Source organism: Macrobrachium nipponense, chromosome 44 (assembly GCF_015104395.2).
Source record: "Macrobrachium nipponense isolate FS-2020 chromosome 44, ASM1510439v2, whole genome shotgun sequence".
Classification (NCBI taxonomy): Eukaryota; Metazoa; Arthropoda; class Malacostraca; order Decapoda; family Palaemonidae; genus Macrobrachium; species Macrobrachium nipponense.
In genome coordinates, this window is record NC_087221.1 from 26,459,513 (window position 1) to 26,465,803 (window position 6,291).

The window sequence follows — 6,291 nt, forward strand, 5'->3', positions numbered from 1 at the left end:
AGCAACTAACAAAGATAGAGACTGTTTTTAGCAATTCTATTGGGCTTTTATCAGTACTACATCTTGATAATAGTGGCATCTCCCAGTCGGGCTGATATGCAGCACCCTGCCTTAGGAAATGCTCATGCCATGATCATGAAGCATTTCTACCAGGTTTCTCGTCCTGGTCTTGGCATAGATAGCCATGCCCATGAACAGTGGAAACGGAGTTTCCGTATCCTTTGAGCGTCGATGTACACTTGCTCCTTCCATCTGTTTTGTAGAGCTGAGCAATAACCAGGTCTGACTTCGATGAGCCAAACCTTAGCAGTGACTTTGTGTCTGCTCCATTTTCGACCATACTAGTGAACTGGAGCAGACTTTGAAGTATGGCAGCATTGATGCATCCTTCACCAAAAGTGCCACCGAACGTGGACTGATGATCCAGAATATGCTTCCTTTTATCTTTGCTGCTTTAGGAATCATAAGTGTATCTGAGTAGTCAGATTCCTGAGGAAGGGCTAACGCTACCTATTTCTGCAAGGCAAGTAGATGCTTCTTCCTTTCTTGTGTGCTTCTAACTCAGCTATTTCTGCTAACAATTTGTCCTTTAATCTTGTTATATTTACACTGGGTGAGGCAATGCCAAATTGTTCTCGGCCCTGCTGGTATAATTGGGATATGTCTGCAAGAGGAAATATGGCAGGACCATCTGAACTCAAGCTGGTTTCAATAATATAATTAACCAACTCTGATAGAACCAATGGGCATACATCTGGTTCTTCACTGTGGCAATGTTCCTTCTCAAGATTTCTAAGATGGGACCTCTCCCTATTTTAAGGCCAGTGAGAATACAAGATGGTATTTCAGCTCTTGTGCAATTGCATCACCTGCACCTAGTTTAGCCAATAATTTACCACTATTAAGTGTGTTTAGTCTCCTGTTGAGATTCATGGTCATTACTTGTCGAAGATTTGATAAAGAGGACACATTTTCACAAAAAATGAATGCTGCAGTGTCATGACTCATTTGACGCTGTTGAGAGTGCTTTTCCTGTGGTTCACTACCTTCATCTGTAGATCTTCGCTTTCTTGCACGACCAAGTTTTGCATTATCAAACATGACCCTACAAATCTTGTGGTATTTTGTCAGTCTGTCGCAGTGTTGCCTTTATGCCACTGCCTTCATCCAGCCCTGCTGGGTCAAAGTTATACGGCATTTCACCAATCTCCTAGAACAATGGGACATTGGTTAAAATCATTATGTACCCATCATGTTCAGGATTTTGATGTTCAGAAGCCAAGGGTGAAGTTAGACCTTTATTTTTCTTGTCTTCCTGGCAACGACAACATTTGCTCCAGTCGGCCTTCCTTTTGCCTGTGATTGAATTTACACTTGCCACTATGAGCGCTTGACTAAGGCTGAGGGGATATCCTTTTACCACCTTAATCTGATAAGTACATTGATATATGGGGTACAACTAGGTCCAGTCACCCTACACCTAGCCTGATCATTCATCTAGTGCCATTTAAGTCCCATGTGATCTGTACACCATCTGTACACAAGCCATGTAGAGCCCCAATTATCCTTGGCTTGACTTTCTGGTGCTAGCGCCTCCTGTCAGTTCTTAGATATATCAACTATATGTATATATATATACTCTCTACCAGCAAATTCATATGGGGCTATCAGACAGCATTTGGGACACTAAATTACTAACCTACACTAAAGCAAAGCTAGGTACAGCGTAAGTAGAGCAATATTAGCTGACACTGAAACCCATGCTGACTTACATAGCAGTGAAGTTTCCAGTGCGCCGTGGTTATGCGTTGACATTCACTCTTTTAAACTAAAACTAAAGACAAAACCACCACCTAAATTATATATGGCTTTGCAAACTACCGTACTGAACAGGAAGACATTTTTACATACTTACTAAATCCCGAGACGCTATCATTTAAGGTTTTTGGCTGCCATATTGGATGCCATCTTTTTTTTATATATGCTATATGAAATCTTTAACAGAAATACATTTTAATTTTGCTTGGTGACTCTGCCTTAAATGTGTATAACCAAAACAAATACAAAAAAACATGACCATAGGCACGTGAGTCCCATTTTAAAATCTTGACTAGCGGCCATCTTGAAAAACGGCAGCCATTTTGGAATTTTGAGTGGACACCCAGTAATTTTCAAAATGTGGCCTATGGGGAAGACATATACTAAATTTCTTGTTTAAATCATTAAATGAAGTGTTTTAGTGAAAAAATGATTTTATCTCCTGCATTATAGGGCAACGATGACTCAACAACATCCGTGCAATTTCGTCCAGCGGAGGTAAATGGATATTCTTTTAATCGTGTGATTTAATTCCTATATTGATTACAGGAACTACCCCCATTTTTTCGTTCACCTGAAACCCCGCGTTGAGCACGAGGAGGCAAACGTGAGTATCAACATTTTCAAAATGGAAAGGCATTTTACGGTAGCCATTTTAATTAAAATGTTGTTCTATCTTTTTTTCTCTCTCTCTCTTGTAGTTGGAAATAAGTGTATACATAGAGAAACACCCTTTCATCATACCTTTACATCACTGTAGACACCTTTAACTTTTGTTTGGTATATATTGATTACATGCATTCTCATAAAAAAAAAATACTTAATTACATACAAACACCATCCCTTAATGCTTAAATACACATTATTCATTCCGTCACAATACCTATCATTGAAAAAGTTATTTAACCTAGCAACGTCCAAAATACACACAAGTTACATAAACGCATTAAATGGCGGCAAATGTAATGACAAAAGCTACAAAATACACACAAACAAAATCCCTTTTTTCATATTCACGCAAAGTCTTTTTTACACACAGTCCGTCATCGATTACCCGGTTTACGCAAAACAGTTCAGAAGTGCGTCATTACTGATAGAAGCAACGCAAAGGGAAAAATTAGATTCCAGTTCACGTCACGGGGAAAGAAACGACTCGGAAATAGAAGGAATCGGGGGAAGACGCAGCTGAAGAAACCTTCCGATTCCAGGAAGCTCAAAGGAGGCGAAGTGGAAATTTGCACACTGATGGTCAGCGACAAATGGAAATTAGTGATGGCTGCAGAGAAAGGTATTTTCCGGAAGGCTGAATTGTCCAGTTCTCTCTCTCTCTCTCTCTTCTGTTAAAATATAAAGGTTAACTGGTTTCCCTTCATAAGGGGTGGGTAGCTGCATAGCAAAATAAACACGACGTCACTGCTCAGACATATACTTATACTGCTGAATTAGGGATGAACTCCCTGTATAGTCAAACCTCCACACTAGGGCCCCCCCCCCCCCCGGCTACCCACGATAACACCTACTCAGATGGTTCATTCGTAGTATACTGAATCTGCCTACACACGCTACACCAGTGACTACTATTTTGCGTAAATTTTCATCGTCATATACAAAGGCCTTCCTTTCCAGTTCATATTACACACCATCTGCACGAACCTGTCCAGGCTTTCTTCTTACTAATTACGCTTACCAATCCTTTAACTTGCTCTAACTTTATTGCCATTTCTAATTATCTTCACACTTCTAACCCTGTCAGTTCTTTTAACACAAGTGGTTATCTCAAAAGGTTCAACCTTCTTTCTTTCATTAGCGCTTAACTTCCACACTTCACTTCCATAAAGAATTGGTTCAACAATCCGTGAATATGGCTTTCACAGACATTCCACATTCTTCCCAATCTTGAGCACACACCCTGCTACATTTCCTACTTCGCTTTATTGTAACCAACTGCCCCCCCCCCCCCCCCCCCCCCACCCCCCCCCCCCCCCCCCCCCCCCACCCCCCCCCCCCCCCCCCCCCCCCCCCCCCCCCCCCCCCCCCCCCCGCCTCCCCCCGCCTCCCGCTCTCTCTATCTCTCTCTTTCTCTCTCTCTCTCTCTGTATACATACGTATGTGTAACGAGAATCCCACAGGAGTTTAAAGATCACAGAATCTGGAAGAAAAAATTAGTGCTGATACAAAACATGACATCAATATTTACCATTTGATGAAACTAATAGTTACAGCTATATTCCACAGCTTATCTAATAATAATAATAATAATAATAATAATAATAATAATAATAATAATATTCGGAATGCATTCAAGGTAATCTCTAAATTATTTTTCGTATAAATTCAATGCAATGAATTGATCTTCCCCCCTCTCCCTCTCTCTCTCTCTCTCTCTCTCTCTCTCTCTCTCTCTCTCTCTCTCTCTCTCTTTATCTAACTGTCTATCTATCTACAAACGTTCTGAGTTGAATGACCTATCCAGATCTCGATGCTCCTAATTATAGATGCTAATTGAGGTAATTTGTCCGCAAAAGAGTGGTTTGTTTATTACACTAATATTGCAATGTTGCAAGTATATTTTTTATTTCATGTAATATGTCGAAGAGGTTGCGATCCATGCATGCATGTATGTATGTATGTATGTATGTATGTATATTTCAATTATACACTGAGATGTGTAAACATACAAGTATTCATGAAATAATTAATCTACTCTAATATATTTTGCTTGTTTGATACAAATATTTGTGATAACTGTGTAATTCAGAGAGACGTCAACTAAATATTGATAAAGACTTATTTATAAGGTTAAATTCTGGTCTTTGCTGGTTAAGTAATGAGGTTGCCCCTCCAACAGCCAAAATCAAAGAACCGATAGAAAAGTACCAATGTATAAAGCTGGAAATAAGGAGACTATGGCAAGCTGAAGTAGACGTAATATCAATCATCTTTGAGTACTAGGAGCAATTCCACAGGACCTCAGGAGGAACCTGGAGAGGACCGGAAGTACAGGAAGGATCATTAGGAGGGTGCTGCAATCCTACTAAGACAGGTGAATGTGCTTCAGATCCTCAGGAGGCAGGCTGGACCAGGATTCAAACTCGGAGGTACCAACCTTGCAAGGTTGTGGAAATACTATTTATACGAGCTTGTTGGCGCACTACGTACACTGGAACCCAGGGCTGCCGCCTCCCCTACCGTCCCCATCTCCTACCTATCCTACCCAAACCCGAAACGGACAAACAGGTATGCAGGAGGAGGTTGGATGTTTCCCCTACCATCCCGATACCCTATCTACCCCTCCCGACCCGGGGCGGACAAACTGGTTTAGCAGGAGGTGGGTGGCTCCCTACTGTCACCCAGGGGAGGAAGAACAAGATCAGATCTACTCGGATTTTATTATTATAGATTGTTTGTTTCACTGAAGATGGTTGTTGCTTCAGATAAATTTCATTTGTAATATGATGCTTTCATTATTTCTGACGACTGGTTTTTATTTTTGACAGGGAAGCCACTAATAGTCGTCCGAAGGCTATTTTGGCTCCAGTAGTTTATACTTTTCATTTGGTATAAGAAATTATATACATTTCTCAATGTCAGTCCCATATAAAGCAATTGTAAGAAAAATAAAAACTTTATTGCAAATTGAATTCTGATTAAATATGACTACGTAAGAGTATTTATTATTATTATTATTATTATTATTATTATTATTATTATTATTATTATTATTATTATTATTATTATTACTGCTGATGTTGCATTACAGAAGAGTGAAAATGGGACCTGGGATACTACAATTACTACCATTACTACTACTACTCTTATCCCTACTCCTGCTACTCCCACTGTTCCTACTATCATTACCATCTTACAGTAGCCATCTCATAAGGAAAATAAATTCGTTCATGATATTAAACACTTGAATTAAAATCACCCTTAACTTATTATTGACACGAAATGAATTTCATTTTAAAAGGATTTCATTTATATTAACAAAACAAAGACAAAAATTTTAAAGGGAAATGAAAAAATTATTGATGAGAATATTACAAAACAGAATTCGAAAGTCTCCCGAAAGGGTTTGTTTGTTTGTTTGTTTGGATGGTGTTTTTACGTTGCATGGAACCAGTGGTTAGTCAGCAACTGGACCAACGGCTTTACGTGACTTCCGAACCACGTCGAGAGTGAACTTCTATCACCAAAAATACACATCTCTCACTCCTCAATGGAATGGCAGGGAATGGAACCCGCGACCACCGAGGTGAGAAGCAAACACCAAACCAACCAACACACCACTGAGGCGCTCTCCCGAAAGTGGGAACATGAAAGTATCTCAGTGGGCACAAATTGACGCAATACCTGCTGGAAAATATGAAATAATACTCTTTGGAGAGCTAATGAGCGGACTTTAAAATATGGTCTGGAATATTAAAAGAAGTATAGCCTACGATGCTTTAATGTGAAGGTTCTTAAAATAGA

At 39.8% G+C, this 6,291-nt stretch overlaps 1 long non-coding RNA gene across 1 annotated transcript in view; it reads left to right on the plus strand.

The window, feature by feature from the left end:
* LOC135203840 (uncharacterized) overlaps positions 1 to 5,393 on the plus strand; it is a 5,775-nt gene extending 382 nt beyond the window's left edge. Inside the window, exons 1-3 of the long non-coding RNA XR_010312043.1 lie at positions 1 to 2,425; positions 2,858 to 3,106; positions 4,667 to 5,393. The exon at positions 1 to 2,425 is cut by the window's left edge and continues 382 nt beyond it. This is a non-coding gene — a long non-coding RNA (uncharacterized LOC135203840). The remainder of the gene's footprint in view (positions 2,426 to 2,857; positions 3,107 to 4,666) is intronic.
* The last annotated feature ends 898 nt before the right edge of the window (positions 5,394 to 6,291 follow it).